The sequence below is a fragment of the Miniopterus schreibersii genome, assembly GCF_964146895.1.
Source record: "Miniopterus schreibersii genome assembly, chromosome: 14".
Taxonomy (NCBI): domain Eukaryota; kingdom Metazoa; phylum Chordata; class Mammalia; order Chiroptera; family Miniopteridae; genus Miniopterus; species Miniopterus schreibersii.
Window position 1 is genome coordinate 20,861,971 of NC_138114.1, and position 17,444 is coordinate 20,879,414.

At 36.3% G+C, this 17,444-nt stretch overlaps 1 protein-coding gene across 1 annotated transcript in view; it reads right to left on the reverse strand.

Annotated features, from left to right (window-relative positions):
* The window catches only part of MYPN (myopalladin), a 96,639-nt gene extending 82,221 nt beyond the window's left edge, over positions 1 to 14,418 (reverse strand). The window contains exon 1 of the mRNA XM_081158446.1: positions 14,349 to 14,418. The gene's annotated coding sequence lies outside the window, so the exon portion shown is untranslated. The remainder of the gene's footprint in view (positions 1 to 14,348) is intronic.
* Positions 14,419 to 17,444: the final 3,026 nt, after the last annotated feature.

Sequence of the window (17,444 nt, forward strand, 5' to 3'; positions counted from 1 at the left end):
AGCCAGAATAAATTACTTAGCTCCTTCAGTGACCCTAACTGACCCAACCCAATGTCCACACCAACCAAACTTTGTTGTTCATAGTTAATATATAATTTAATTTAATACAACAACCCAGGAAGTATGGGTCATTACCCCATTTTATGGAGAATGAAACTGAAAAAATTATATGTTATTGTGGTTTTTGCAAATTCAGAGATCTGAAAGTCTCAGTAAGTGCACCTTGAGATTGTCCAAAATATACAATATCATTATACTCTTTAAAATTTTTATTTTTTAAAGTTTTTATTGATTGGTGAGAGAGAGAGACATCTACTTGTTGTTCCACTCATTTATGCATTCAGTGGTTGATTCTTGTATGTGCCAAGAACGGAGACTGAACCTAAAACCATGGCATGTGGGGACAATGCTCTAACGAACTGAGCTACCCAGCCAAGTCTATCCTCTTTTTTATAGAGGAATAAACTGAAGATCAGAGAAAAAATTTGCACAAGGCCACTCAGAGCTGTGATTCACACCCAGGTTTACATGACTCCACAGCCCTAGCTCTTCTTTGCTGCACCATGCCACCTTTCAGAGGCATCCATGCTTGTTAGTAATGTATTTAGGAATTAACTTGAAAAAAAAGAAAACTCAGAAGATGTAGAGTAACAAGGAGAACTCCTGTGATATTATGTTGATTTTACTGACTTCCTCCAAAGTCCTTGGAAATCCGGATGATTTATTCTCTCTGGTTGGTCAAAGAAACAAGTTAAAAAGGAATCGAAGCAGCCATAAGCAAATAAGCAATTCTCTTTGTGCACGTCTATCTGCAAATTACTAGACATAGTGAAATTAAGCATGAGAGGCCATATGATTATTATGTTTTAGGTAGACATTTACTTAGCATTTAATCTTTTCTAAGTTATTTATGTCACATACTGGTTATTATGCTCTAATAAAAAAACAGATACAGAACAAGTGCCCTGGCTGGGTGACTCAGCTGGTTGGAGTGTCATCCTGTACACCGAAAGGTCTCAGGTTGGATTCCCGGTCACAGAACACACCTAGGTTGCTGGTTTGATCCCCGGTCGGGGCAATATTCAGGAGGCAACCGATCAATGTTTCTCTCTGTCTCTCTGTCCCTTTCTCTCTCTCTCAAATCAATATAAACATATCCTTGGGTGAAGATTAAAAACAAAAACAAAAAACAGAACAACTGTTTTTGCCCTATGATTGCTTTGTATATAGAAAAATTAAGCACTAGAATGGCCATGCTATGTGGAAAGGTAAATCAGCTGTAAAACCCAGGTTGCATTTACATTACTGTTACATTAAGTTTACATTATTAATTTATTTTGAAAAGAGCTATTTTGGGGGGCACCCTAAAATTTATCTATTAGCAAACCTGGAGCAATAAACATGTGCCAAATGAGGAAACATGCTTTGAGTAACTGAGTATCAAAGGCAACTAAAAGAAACAGAAAAAGTGATTATAGATTATTTTCTATTTCTAGCTGGTAATTATTGCAAGTAATATTTTTCTAAATCTTAAGAAAACTATTGAGAATCAGATTAATTTATTTTCTCCATTAAAATGATCTAATTGCTTATGAACTTTATTTTAAAGGTCATTTATCTCAATGTACTAAACAATTCCTTCCTAGCTACCATGGAGAATCTCATAAAACAGAGACCCAGATTTTCAAAAATATTCTTATCTGTTTTCTAATTTTGCATGAATAGTAGATGAAAGAAATTCGATTACTATGTTAACAAAAAGACAGCTGGACTACCTATTTGTTGATCATTCGCTGTGTTTGTGTTGGGATGGAGTGGTTGGCAGGGCTTTATTTTATTCAATTTTTCCTTCTCTAGTAATTTAGAAAGACAAAGTCAAAGAATGTTTTTAAGTTCAAGTAATGTTTATCTTAAACAACAAAAAAATAGATGACATAAAAGCCATTGTAATATCAAGATATTTAAGTACCTTACGTTGAGAATAATAATGGACCTAAGTCAAATTTGAGAAAGATACATGGCCTCTTTCAGAAAAAAAAAAAAAAATAGTGCAGGAAGATGAATAGTTCCAAAGTTGAGACATTGATGTGTGCCCTGTTTGGTTTGAACACAGAATTTAAATATATATATATATCAGTGGTATAGTAAGATGGTAAAAGAAAAAATCAAATAGATGCTATAATTAGGCAGAGAAAAAGCGTATTTAGAGCTGATTCCAACTTCACCACTTATTATCTGAGAAGTCTTAGGCAAGTTATTTAATCTCTTTGTGCCTCAGTTTTCTCATCTCTAAAAAATGGGGGAAATAATAGTATTTACCTTATAGGATTGCTGAAACAATTAAGTTAATATTCTTAGAACAATACTTGGCTCCTAGCAAATGGCCAATAAATGTTAGCCACCATTATTATTATAAAAAGATATATTTTAAGTGAACATCTTTTAACCTGGCTTAGTGAAGTCACATGGACTGAAGTATATACAGTTGTGCTGAGCTGTAAGCTCTAAGGAAAGGCCAAAGGCTGAATGGGCATCTAGACTGATGACTCAGACACGCAGCAGTTCAGGTTTCCAGACTGATTCAGTCAGTCCTTGGCTTCCAGCCTAACGCTGACAACAAGAATGCCTATTAGTGCCAAGAGTAATGAGCTTTTGTAACATGGGGTGCTGCTCGTTAGAGACTGAAATCAGATCACGTACATCTTGTATAGAACATTACTAGTGATCAACCAAGTTCAGATTCAAACCCATAACATAGACGTAAAATGTTTCATATCTGTTATCATGCTCCCGAACCATCTGCTTCTGAATTCTAAATTCTCAACTCATCCACTGCCAAGGGGCTAAACATAGCTAAAGGATTTAAATTATAATTTGATCTGACAACCACGTATCAAACAAGCCTTCTTTAGCCAAATAAGTAGAGTGGTGACAAATAGCACAGCAGTATATCTACCCTATGGTATGTGCTTTATGACAAGAAAATGACAATTGAGGGTATTAGTAAATATCTTACTTCTCATCTGAAATAAGAAAGGATGTCAGCATAAGATTGGTATAAAACTTAGGTAAACAGAACTATTGCTAAGGTTAAGAGATTTAGAGAGGAGACAGCTAGGGAAGTGAAGAGTATCTTGGTCTTCCCATGACTCTGAATTGTCCAATAAATAAAAGTTCCATGCATATAAACATCATCTGGAATAAGATAAAACAGATTTAGATCTGCTAAATAAATGCTGCTAATGATAATGATGATGAATGGGGGCAGACGTGAAATACAAAGAGCAGTGATGTTTTAATACTATTATTTAAAAGCTGTCACATATTAACACTGTAATTGAAAAGTGTTTTATTGTTTTTTATTAGCTATTTCTCATGAGTCCTGTCAGCAGATGTGCTTTAATACTCATGTTTTACTTATGAGGAAACCAATATACAAAAAGAATAATTAACTAAGAGTTACACAATTCAACACAGCAAGTCCTTGAATAACGTCATTTCAATCAATGTCATTTCCTCGTTTCCTTATAATGTTGACGAGAAAAAAAAGTTTATTCCCAGAGTGGGGGCCACTGTCTGTGTGGAGTTGGTACAGTTCTCTCCATGCCTGTACGGGCTTTTGCTCAGGACTCCAGTTTCCTCCCACACCCCAAGGATGTCCATGTGAGGTCAACTGGCATGTCTAAATTGCCCCAGTCTGAGTGAGTGTGGGTGTGGGTGAGATGTGCCCTGCAATGGAAGGGTGTCCTGTCCAGGATGGGTTCCCACCTTGCAGTGGCCTGAGCTACTAAGAGAGGCTCTGACACTGAACTGGAATAAGAGGGTTGGAAAATAATTATCTTGTTTTTATTAATCTTTCTTAAATGCATGGATAGCTTGCATTTATTTCGGTGTTTTGGTTCTTTATTTAGAAGCTTGGTGATGTTTTTGTGTCCAGACATATGCCATAGGAACTTAACTGTTATTTATATCAATTAGCTTATGGTAAAATTGGTTTTGTATAAGTCATTTTGCTTAAACTTACAGTTTCCAAGAGCCTATTGATGATGTGAAGCGAGGACTTAATGTACTAGAAAAAAAATCTCAGCATTGAGTTATTATTTGCATAGATTACTATTTTTTTATCTTTAAGTTTTTGTGAATTGTATCCACATATGTAAGATGATATGATTTAGAAATTATTAGAGGTATTTGTTGATTTGTATACATTATCTTTTACCCATCTCTGAATCAAATTCATACCAAAAAAAAAAAAGAAGTGTCTTAGCATAATTCTGTGCTAGTAAAGGTGCTAACGAGAAATCTATTTCAAAATCTAATCTCCAAGTACCCTACTCTCTAAAAAAAATCAGTTATTTTTAATTGCGATATAATATACACACAATAAAATTTACCATTTTAAAATGTACAGTTCTGTGGCGTTAAGCACATTCATGTGCAATGATCACCACCTTCTATCTCCAGATTTTTTTCATCTTGCAAAACTGAAACTTTTTACCTACTAAACAATAACTTTCCATTCCCCTCCAATTCCAGACCCTGGCAACCATCGTTCTACTTTCTGTCTCTTTGAATATGACTACTTATAATTCCATATTCAAATGTTTTGTGTTTTAAAGAAATCTTAAGGGAAAAATTCCTTAAATTGTTCATTTCTGATTAGTTTCTAAAGTAAGATTCTGTAAGGGTTCTGCCTTGAGGATCCACATTAGGCTGGCACTAGGTACTCTGATTTAGTAAAGCTGTGAAGTGGTTAGTACTTCAGATGGGAGGCAAGGGCCTCTAGCCTGCAACGTGATTTATGATTGGCTCTCCTACCTTGGCAACGCCAAGGATACTTCTGCAAACTATGGCAAAAAAGTGTTATTCACATGTATTGGCTTTCATGTCTCACATCTTCATGTCTTACATCTTCACGCAGTTTTAACCACCTACTTTTTTTTCTTTGAGAGTTCTAAAGAACAAGACTCAGTAAGAATATTTCAGGGCAGCATAATTCTAATCACAGGGAAAATTTTATTTGTGATAAAATACTGCTGGCTATATTTTTAAAGCATGGTTTTGTCAAGAGTTCTAAGCCATTTTATAACACTTGAGAGCAAATACAGTGAACCCCAAAGGCCAAAAGCACTGATTCCTAATTCTTTCAAGTACAAGGATGCCTTTGCAACATTAAAAAATGTTGTGGATCTCCCAAGTAATGATAAATAATTTTTGATCCATTGATTTAGAAAATACATAAACAACCATTAATTTAATACTTATTTCCAACAAATTTATGTTCTGCTAATTTTAACACTTTCTAATAAATAATGTTTATTCTGTTTCCAGACAATGCTTAACACACATGGATTTGTGGACCCTTTACAATTGCTTCCTGGCCCACAGGGGTTTTGCTCACAAGAGAGAAATTACTGATTTAAGGGAAAAAGAATTTTCCCAGCTCTCTCACTCACTATCTATATGATCTTGAGAAAATCGCTCCATATGCTTTAGTTAACTCATCTTTCCAGTTACTGAAAAGTGAGGAAAATGTCTTTGCTTTGTCTTGTTTTTTTACTTACTTCAGGAAATTACAGTTAGTATAAAATACATAAAGTATTAAAAAATCTAAACGTGATATATAAAACAAAAAACTTTTCAAAGTGATGTATAAATATAAAAAAATTTCATATTATAGGAAAAACATGGAGACACATCAGCAGAGAACCTTGAACACTAAAGATTAAAATAGAAAATCAACATAAAATGACTAATGTATGTAAATTTAGACACCTTAGAAAAAGAACTAACATTCCAATGCAATTATGAGGATGTTTATAAAGAACTGTTCGTAATAGAATAAAATTGAAAACAACACATGTTTTTTAACATGGAACAATAATTATGATATGAAAAAAATTTAAAAGTCTTCAAAACAGTATTTGTAATATGACCCTATTTTATTAATTTTTTTATTTGTAATTTATTTCTTAATTATAGTTGATATAGACCCTATTTTGTTTCTTAAAATTCTGGAGTACAATATTCCAAAATTTTTGATGGTTATATCTAGATAGTGGAATTATGAGAGGTTTTTCTATCATATTTTTTCTTAGCTGTACTGTCAAAAAATTCCTAATAAGGGTATATTATATTTATGTAGAGAAAAAATAGTAAAAGTTTCCCCTCAAGCCAAAAAAAACCCCCAAACAAACTAACAAACAAAATCAAAGCCTCAAGTATACCAGAAAAAAAAAAAAGAAAAATTGGTTGTTGCCTAATTGATGATATCTATTTACCTATCAAATATATGTGCGTGTGTGTATATAAATATAAACTTGTGGGTCTATATCTATTTCTACATCTACATCTATATCTACATTTGAGGAGGTAATCAGAATGACCAGTAGGAAAGGGAAATCAAAGAAGGATCAGCAATGTTCATTTAAGAGCCTTATCTGCTCTTGATGGTAGAGCTGGGAGGCCCAGTCCAACACTGCCAAATGCCATGACCCATTACCTGCCTTGCTGCAATCCATGCTCATGCAGCAGCCTTCTAATCTCAACTATTTATTTATTTATTTATATTTACTTTTTATTGAATTTTCAGTTTAGTTTTTTTTTTTTTTTAATATATTGCCTTATAGAGAGAAATCATGTTGATAGAAGAACATATTTGTTTGTTCTAAGGCCATCTATCTCACTGTAAATTAACAAATTGGAATTTGCTCACTGTAAATTAACAAATTGGAATTTGCTCTCTTGGGAGTTTGCTTAATGTAAGTACTTTGCTAAAGGACTGGATCACTGTAAGAATTTTTGAAAAACAAATTAGGTTTCTGAGCTTGGACATCTAAAGACCAGATGATGGAACCTGGTGATTTCATCAAGGTAATTACAAGCTGCAAGCTCTTATGACAGTCAACTACTGGACTGTCCTAAAAAGCAATCTTATAATTCAATGTCTGACCTTTAGCATGAAATAAATACAAGGCAGATGTGTCTTGGAGACTTTGCCATAAAACATTTCAGCAGTATGAACAATGGGGATGGCTTTTAGCTATGATCCAGCATATCTGGATCTGGAGTTGTAGATGAATTTAGAACCAGAGAAAGTAAATCAGTTATCCAAGACTGCAGTTGATATCAGCTCGAACTTGAAATTATAATTGGTGCCTCCTAGTCCAGCATATGAAGCTGTTTTATACAGCCTTTATGAAATAAGTGTCACAGGTGCATAATGCACATATCCATGGTTGAATCTCCCTTCCCTGTTTTTTAATAAGCATTTACTGAGTAACTAGTATGTTCAAAGCACTCTGCTAGGTTAAGATTTCCTTCAAATCTGCTCTGTGTGTTTTATAATAGAGTAAATGCTTAACATTGAATGTAGGGTGGAGGAAAATGTGGCTATTTGCTAAGAATCTAATATCTGCCAGGCACTGTGCTAGATGGACTACATCTTACTTCATTTATTATTTACTAAAACCTTAGGATATGTACCATATAAGTTCTCTAATGATATCATAAGTGGATGCACTTCATTCTATCAGGTCATATACAAGGTTATCATTAAATAAAATCATCAATACTGAAAAGCATTTATTAATCATATGATTTTATATAGTGTTCAAGTGCCACTATAACTGAATAATTTTAGAGTAATGGGTTATAAATGGTCACTCAGAATGGAGACTAGAGGCAATGACAGTTCCCCTTTGTGATGAGTCAAGTTAATACTCCCAACAGAAGAGTTTTTTCTTCTCTTATTACCTACTTAAGCATTCCCTTAGAAAAGAAAGGGAAAAAAAAAAGAACAAAAAGCTCACAAAAGACCACATTATAGGAAATATCCAAATAGGAATGACTGTTGATGATTATGGTTTTGGGAGGAAGATGATGAACCTTTTAAAATTAATTATGGCAATAGGTAGGAAACTCTCTCTCAATATATGTACTAAAAACCACTGAATTGTACACTTTAGTTGAATTATTGTGTCGTGTGTGAATATATCTCAATAAAGCTTGTCATTTTTTTAAAGTTCTGAATTTTTGCCGTGTAATTACACAATCCCTCCAGAGTAATCCTGTGAGATAGCCTCTTAATAGCACTAGAGGGTTTTACCATTGTGTTGCAATTTCAAAAAGCAATAGGTAATCTAAAAATGAATTCCAGTACAGAAAACAAAAACTTATAGAATCCATGGAGAGTGATAAGTAAATACTCTGACTGGGAATAACTCATGTGCATCATAAAGTAAATCACTGATCTAACTCTTTATGGAATAATAATGCTGAGAAAATCCTGGCCCCCTTCAGGATTCTGTTGTCTGTCTTCAACCAGCTCAACCAGTCTGTAGTTCATCCATGAAAAAAGCTCACTGTTGCCCGGCCGCATGTGGCTCAGTGGTTGAGCATCGACCTAGGTTCCAGGAGATGGAGCTTCGATTCCCGTCAGGGCACATGCCCCAGTTTCGGGCTCGATCCCCAGTCGGAGTGTGCAGGTGGCAGCCGATAAATGACAACTCTCTCATCATCAGTGTTTCTCTCTCCCCCTTCCTTCCTCTCTTTGAAATAAAAAAAAAAAAAAAAAAAAAAAAAAAGCACACTGTTGCCCATTGAGTCCTATTTGTGTAATTTCTAATTTTTCCTTTTTGGCTCTGCTGTATCTCATCCATTTTTAAAAAATGACTTAGAGGTACCCTTCCTTCATTCCTCTTCCACACAGTTTTACAAATTTTCTAGGTACACATCCCAGAGGGAGGAATTCCACAAGGAGAAAAAGGCGTGGTTTAGATGAAAACCTTGGGTGAGGAGGGATATAAAAATACTTTTATTACTCTCTTAAACATTAGATTCCTGGCAGCACCAGGAAATATCCTAGTAAAGTTTATGAGGCAATACTAAACTTTTCAATTGTCTGGACATTCCCTTAAGAAACCTGTTGCTTCACCTCCTAGGGTGGTTTCCCAGGGAGGCCTTACCTGGCACAGGCCGCAGTGGGCTCCGCAGGCTGAGGAGAATCCGCCTCCAGGGCTCCCAGCCCCTCACCTCGCTTACCGCTTACCGAGGGCAGGGAAAGCTGACTGGCTCTCCCTTCCTGGGCTTGCCCATTCTGCTAATTTTAGGCTGCTTCCTCATGCGGCTGCCATGGGTATCAGAGCATGTGGCTCCCCTCCGAGGAGCTATTTTCTCCTATGAGCCTCACTTGTTTCCAATTTCTTTCTCTTCTTCGCCCACCCCTCTCCACCTTTTGGGGTTGAGTATTTCATAGTAATAAAATATCTTTCAGAATTATGCTAGCTCTAAATTCATTCCTGAATCCAAGGGACCAAGGAAAACTTTTTATATTAGATTTTAGTTGTATCGTCCAGGGGTCATATTTCCAAATCATGTGTATCTAACAAATATCTACTAGGTTTTTACTATGGATAAGATGTTCCCTTAGGCCACAGGGATACAATGATAAGCAAAGCAGATGTGAGGTAATCTTGATAACATTTACCAAACTTCCATGCGTCCTGTGCTCTGTCTTAAGACCTGGGAATATAAAAATCAGTAAGGTAGAGGCCCTGTCATCAAAGGATATTTCAATATACATAGAGACTCAAAGAGGCAGGGCTTATAAATTCCTGTTGAGATTTAGTTTTGGTATAATGGATTCACTCATTCACTTAATCAATAAAAAGGGACCTGAGATTATTCTATTAACATAGTACTCTGCTAGGCCTTGGAGGGAATTTTTTAAAAAAGTATAATGCAGGTCCCTCCTTTAGAAAGATTATAATCTAAACAAGGAATGATTATGCAATTGATAAATATTTAATGGATCTTTATTATATAGTGTCCATAGTCTTCTCCACTGAGGGCTTATATATATATATATATATATATATATATATATATATATATATATATATATATCTTTATTGATTTCATAGAGAGGAAAGGAGAGGGATAGAGAGAAAGAAACATCAATGATGAGTCATCGATCGGCTGCCCCCTGCACGCCCCCGACTGGGAATGGAGCCCGAAAGCTGGGCATGTGCCCTGACCGGGAATTGAACCCCAGTCACCTGGATCCTGGGTCGATGCTCAACCACTGAGCCACACCCAGCCAGGCTCCACTGAGGGCTTAATTATCTTTTTCCCTAGAAACATTGTTTTGAGAGATTCTGTATAAAACACATTTTCTAACAATTTATTTTTCATATTTTATTACTCAAAGATAAAAATTTTGGCAACTAGAGCTTCTGACTAATATGAAACAATTTGTATTTGTTCATTCTTGGGGATACAAGGGTGAAAAGACCCAAGTTCCTGACTTTGAGCTAGCAGATAAGTGAGGGAGAAGACAGGCAATTGATTATGTTGTAATGTGGCACATTCTGCAACAAAAGATGGAACCAAATTTGGGAGTGTGGAGGGGTCTCCCACCTGTTATAGACAGGGCAAGTCTTTGTTAAGAAAGAACTGAGCTGAGTCTTGAAAAATGATAATCTCACTAGGTTGGAGGAACAACATGAAAATGTAGAAAGGTGTGAGGGGGCATATTTCATAGCTTATAAAATGAAGGTGTGATTTGGAGGATGTGGCAAGAATGAGTCTGCAGATGATGGTAAAGACTTGATTATGTAGGATGTTTAGGGCCTAGATTATAAAGATTTTTAAGGATATGTGATCAAGTCTGCATTTTAGAAAGATCATCCCAGTGGCTGTGTGGAGGGACCAAAGAGCCAAGACTACCGGTAGTCCAGAGCTGTGGCGGAAGTCCAGGGTGGAACTGATGATAGTTGGAAATGAGGTAGTGGTAGGAACCATGAAGGTTTAAACATTTATGCCCAAAAAACAAAAAAATTATATCTTCATATGTTATTGGCATAATCAAACAAGTAGCTTATTAACTTAAAGAATATACACATGCAGGAGACAAGATATATATGCTAAACAGCATCTCAAGAGGCTCCTTTACTTTATATCCCCTTGAGCACTTTGCTATTCTATGGAGACAGAGGGACTGGAGAACCTGGAGAAACTATTCTAGGTAGCCAAAGCCCAGATGATTATCCATGTAACAGGACACATCTGAACATATTCAGTTTAAGATTTTTGGTAGTGGAGGTGTTAATTAATCTTACTGTGGTAATCATTTTACAGTATATACACCTATCAAATCATCACATTGTACACTAAACTTACACACTGTTACATATTATTTATATCTCAATAACGCTTGGGGGAAAAGACCACCACAAAATAAAGTGAGTACAGGCATACCCTAGGTATACTGCAGGTCTGGTTCCAGACCACTGTAATAAAGCGAGTATCACAATAAAGAGAGTTGTAATCTTTTTGCTGGTGGATGGTCTTGCCTTCAGTTTGTAAAAAATGCAACAAAGCACAGTGCAAAAAACGAGGTATGCCTGTAATTATATTCTCTGATGGTGTAGTACTTAAAAAAAAGAAAGATGTTTTCTACACTAATAACAATTCTAACATTCACTACTCCTCAGGATTTGTATTTTATTGTCAACACTATCAGAGCTTGTGTATGAGAGGGATTTGGAAGCTGCTTTTTGGAAATTGCTTCCTTTTAAAGATTGAACAGATTAAGTTTGTTGTTTTTTGAAGGTGAACAGCTCGAAACACTTAAATTCACCTCTTAATATACTTATGTTTACAAAGTGTAATTAATCTTTTTTCAATGTAAAACAGCATTCTTAGGATATATTCCCAGAAGTGGTATTGCTGGGTCAAAGGGCAGTTCTATTTTTGATACAAGTAACAGGCTGACAGATCTCTGAGGGGAGGGGGTGGAAGAATGGGCAGAGATTAACTAAATAACTATATGCACATATGCACTGCCCATGGACACAGACAATGTGAAGGCCTAGGGTGGGGCAGGGGCTGGGTGGAGGGGGAAGTGAGGGGAACATATGGGACATCTGTAATAATGTCAACAATAAAAAATAAACTTAAAAAAAAAGTAAAACAGCAGCTTGAACTGCATGGCATTTTTCTTGGGCAAACATTTCTGTCATTTTAATATAGTTAAACTGCACTTAGATAAAGTGGAGATGGCAACTATAATATGTCTTCTAGGAACGCTGTCCTACCTAGTCACTACTTCTCAACTGTTCCTTCAGGCTATCACATCTTACATTGAGGCTATAAGAATACATTTTCAAACTCTAATGAAAATCTATTCATAAAATGCCTGTGTTTTATTTATTTTTGGATGCCTGCTATTTTGTGGTCCTCTGTGCTTTCATAAGATTTTTAATAATTAGGAATCCAAAATGTGTTGAAAACGCCCTTTAAAAAGTGATAATCAAATATGATGAGCAGGAAGACTGTTTCTTTTGCAGAATTACTTTGAAAGTTATTAATAAAGAATTCAATAGATGAACATAATCATTCTGTGCCTAGTTTCCATTCAGAGAAGTAGTACCGCTAATTTGACAAAGACTTGTAGTTATAGATTTTTAGACCTGATCCTATTTGAAGGCAGTGAGACATGCCACTTAAATATATACATACATGTATATGTATGTGTATACATATATGTGTGTATATATATAATCTTGCCTTTTGACTTGATGAAGGTTATGTTAACTACCAATTTAGGTTGCTATGGGACCTGGCAGAAGGAACCAAATAAAGTGAACTTTCCAGATTTCATATTTCTGACAGCTAAATTAGAGCTTCCCAGTCTCAGACAGCTTTATAAGACCCTTTAAAATCAGTAGCAACAAAACAGTTCAATTTGCTACCCAAAAGTTTCACTGTTAAGATCTATAGTTGAGATCCCTCTTCTTTATTGCTATTTTAATTGCTTTCTTTAAAAGAAAAACACATAGGCTTAATAAAGATTCATATAGATCCCACACTTCATATTGTATTGTTTCAGTGATGCTCATTATTAATTAGAACTTGCAGAATCCTCATCTTACGATTGCTGGGGATAACATTAATTTTAAAGTATAGTATAGTTCAGTCTTTGTTTTTAAAAACAATTTTTACTATTTACTGACACACAAAAAAGACCCAGGCCAAATCTTGAGCACTTTCTCTGTTCTGAAAGGGTACTAACTGGAGTAATTGCACTGTAATTTCAAAGGCATGAACACATCCCCACATACTGGTCAAGGGCCACATTACATGTGATTTTTCAGGCTTATGCCTGTTTCAATGCCAGTTGAAGTCCTAATAATCAGGGGGTGAAAAACAAACACAAAGAAGTTATAGAGTTATAAAAAGAGAGCATTTAAAAATGTTTCAGATATTCATAATATAAACATTACTACTGTTTCACACTGGGATATTGCTAAGGAAATTGCAGGTAGAATGTAAATTTGGAGCAGGAAAGGTTAGTATAATTGTGAGAATGAAAGTTGAGAAAAATTCCATATTAAATATCCAGAATTCTTTTTTTAAAAAATAAGTCTTTTGAAAGGATCAACCAGATCCTTTTAAATTTAATTTAATTTATTTTTAAAATTTTTATTTTTAATATATCTTTATTGATTTCAGAGAGAGGAAGGGAGAGGGAGAGGAAGAGATAGAAACATCAATGATGAGTCATTTATCGGCTGCCTCCTGCACACCCCCTGCTGGGGATCAAGCCCGAAACCCAGGCATGTGCCCTGACGGGAATCGAACTGCGATCTCCTGGATCCTAAGTAGATGCTCAACCACTGAGCCACGCCTGGCTGGGCCAGAATTATTCTTCTTTATGTTATACGGCATATATCATAACAGGAAACATCAAGTCAGAGACCCACCAGCGGCCCAGCATTCTTCGCATTCTATTTCCTACAAACCATCCATCGCAAGCCCGTCAGTCCTACTCCCACAGCGTGTCTCCAATGCACTCCCCCCACCACAGCCGCCCTGGTTCCCTCGGTGGCTGCGAGGACTGCCAAAGCACCTCCCTCCTTTAGACCCCTAACCCAGCACGCCTGCCCAGCTCAGCAGCAGGTGAAACCTTTCTCTCCACATGTATCACCATCACCCCTTCTCCCAGCATAGAGCCCTCGAGTAGTAAGGAGAGTGAAACTCAACCACCCTGCTGGGTCTGAGCTCTGGCCGCCTATCACCAACCATGTCTGGTGCCTCTGCGCTCCATCTACCTTAACTTTCTTTCAGTTCCTGGAAAATGCCACCTTCTTTCCTCCCCAGGGCTTCACTTTGCTCCCTCTTCACAGGGCTCCCCATACTCTTTGTTTCCAGTTGTTGTGTTTTTCATGACCAATCTAAGTTATTTATTTAAGCCATCTCCTGACATAAGCAAAAAGAAGGAAGATGAGTATACTCTAATCATCATTGGATACGAGGAAAGAAAGTCAGCTTACGGTCCCACATACTTTTCTGGTCCGTGTGCGGAGCAGCAGTCCAAACCAGTGCTGTGGGCCCCACTGGGTAGTGGTCCAGGTTCTCTTTATCCATCTTCATAGCCAGCTGGAAGTGGAGTCACATGAGGATTATGGAATAGAGTATGGTTACCATCCCCCAGGGAAAGGGCTTGGACCTGATGAGATGGGGGAAGGCCACGAACTGGGCTCTCTCCTCCTCTCCCTGGGGTTCTGTCTTAACAGTGACTCCTCTTTGAGGTCTGTGCTGTCCATTCTGTTTCAAGGACTTTCTCTATTATTCTTCATCTCTACCCCATTTCTATCCCTAGTATTTATTAAAAACTGAAATATTTTATTTGCCTGCCTCGTTGTTGTTTTTGTTTTGTTTTGAATCTCTACTACTAGAATTGGGAAGGCAGCACTGAGTTAAGTGCTCAGTAAAGACTTATTGAAGAATCTTGTAAAAGACCTGCATTGTATACATTTCAGGCTGAAGCCATAACACTAGCTCAAAGGCTAAGGAGAAATGACTATGGGGCCCATAAGACAGGGAATGAAAGGAGCAGAACTCTCCAGTTCTTAGGGACTCACTGAGGGACCTAAGAAAGTGTGGCCGTGCAACTTCTTGATTAAATGGATGCTCTAACCTCGGAAAGCAGGAGTGGGTAAAATGACTAGAGGAGACTCTTTCAGTTGTCCAGTCAAGGTGAAATCTGTGATTTGGTTACAGTTGGTGACAGATTATTTTGGACAATACCATTCTGTCCTTTCAAAGTTAACAATAAAAGGATTAACCTTGCCACTCATCCCATTTTCCCACTGTTGTAACTTAGGTTGTTTTAAATGTTTGCTATTAGAAATAACATTACAATAAAAATCTTTGTTCATACTTTTATCTTCCTGCGTCTGTTTTTATCTATCCCTCTTACCAGAATCGGGAGGGGGCACATAGTAAGTGCTCAATAAATATTTATTAAATGCATCTTGTATTTCTTTAGGACAGAGTCCAAGAAGTGATGTAATAGTTTAGCACACTATCTCATAATAAACATTGCTATTATTATGAAGGGTTAAGTGACATTTACTGCCTCTTGAAACATATTACCAAATATGTTTATTTGTGTTAACTCACAATGCTGCCAACACCACTAATTAATAATTAAATAACTTCTGAGCACATGCTGTAGGCCAGACACTGTCTATATAATTATCTGTATATTACATATGTAATATAATATACATTTATAAATTATATAATAAATATCAGATGATAACAGATATGAAAGAAAATAAAGTAGTATGAGATTATAGAGAGTGAAGAGGTGGTTTTTTGGATAGGATAGTTAGGGAATACTGGAGAGATGACATGAGGAGAGAATTGAATGAAGGAAGTGAGGTGAGGTCCAGCATGAACAATATGGCTGGATGGAAGGGAGCAAAGGTAAGAGTGGGACAGAATGAATACCTATTTTAGTGGTGCTTCAACAGCCTAAACATTACCTTTTAAAGTGAAAATGATACAGTAGGTAAAAAATATTTTATTTTGCTTTAAATTAAAATAATTTCATTATTGGTGATATGGAATATTTTCCAAAATGTTCTTTCATTACTTGTAGTTCACAAGAGACAATATTAGTAATAATAACAGCCATCATTTATAAAACACTTGCCAGGCTCAAGGCACTGTACATGATATCTTTTTTTTTTTTTTTTAATGTTTTTATTGATTTTTTAGAGAGAAAGGGAGAGGAATAGAGATAGAAACATGGAGAGAAACATCGATCGGCTGCCTCCTGCACAACCCCTACTGGGGATCAAGTCCGCAACCTGGGCATGTGCCCTGACTGGGAATCGAACTGGTGACCTCTTGGTTCATGGGCCAACGCTCAATCACTGAGCCACATCGGCCAGGCTGTTATCTTATTAAATCCCCACAACAATCCAGTGAGATATGAATTAACATCCCCCATTTATAGAAATTGTGACTGAGAAGTAATTTTCTGTAAAACAGATAATTAGTAAATGTCTGTAGGCTTGTTTGAGAGCATAGGAGAGAGGTTTGAGGTGGCCTGTAGGCTCAGGCTCTGAATCCAGACAAACCAGCATCAGAGGCCATGTTCCTCATCAATATCTCATGCTACTTTTATGCAGCAAATTTACATTACCCTACTACCCCCCTCTGATCCTATAGTTGTCTCATCTTAAAGATAATCTCAGGCTATTTTCTATGATTTTGCACTACAGTTTCACAGATTTATAAAGTTAAAAGGAACATCTAGAAATGTCCATTCTATTTTCTGTAAGCAAGACCTATCTTTAAAAGTATTCCAGAGAGAAGAGCATTTGAAATCTTGTTCTTGGCATATGTTGCCAGTTTGGCTCAAATAAACTCATAAAAATTCTCTACAAAAAAAATATATATTTCAGAGAGATGCATCCATATGGCAGAGATAGCTGTCCACCAATTCAGGCTTTCTCTTCTATGGTATAAAGTAGTACCTGGGAACTTAGACAGGGGTTGTTTCTCAGTTCCCTTACATCTAGGTATCTGGTTCTTGCTAATGTTGTATGTGCAGAAGTAATATGTGGCACAACCCAGATAAGAATTTTAAGAAGCTCTCCGTACCCCTATCTCCTCAGGTTCCTGGAAATCAGCTTTCATTCGCTTGGGACTGTTAAGGAGGTAAAAAATACACCTTTACTATGTTAAGCCACTCAAATTTTAGTATTGATTTGTTGCAGCATGAAGTACATATCTCAAAAATCCCAAATCCTAGAACTTCCCCTTTAATGGTATATTCTGAGGCATCACGTTCTTAACATTAAAAGAGAACAAAAGTTCTATAAAAACAATGAAGCTACCAAAATAATAAAGCACTTTTTTTGTGGACATTCTCACCACTCCCAATATTGAAATTATGCTTTCTTTGCTTAAGCGTCTTGACATTTTTACACTTATTTCTGTAACATACTGTGATTGGTTGAATTGGGTCCCACAAAGAGATTTGTTGAAGTCCTAATTTCCACTACCTGAGAACATGCTTTTATTTGGAAATAGGGTCTTTGCAGATATGATCCACTTTAAAAAGAGGTCATAATGGATTAGGG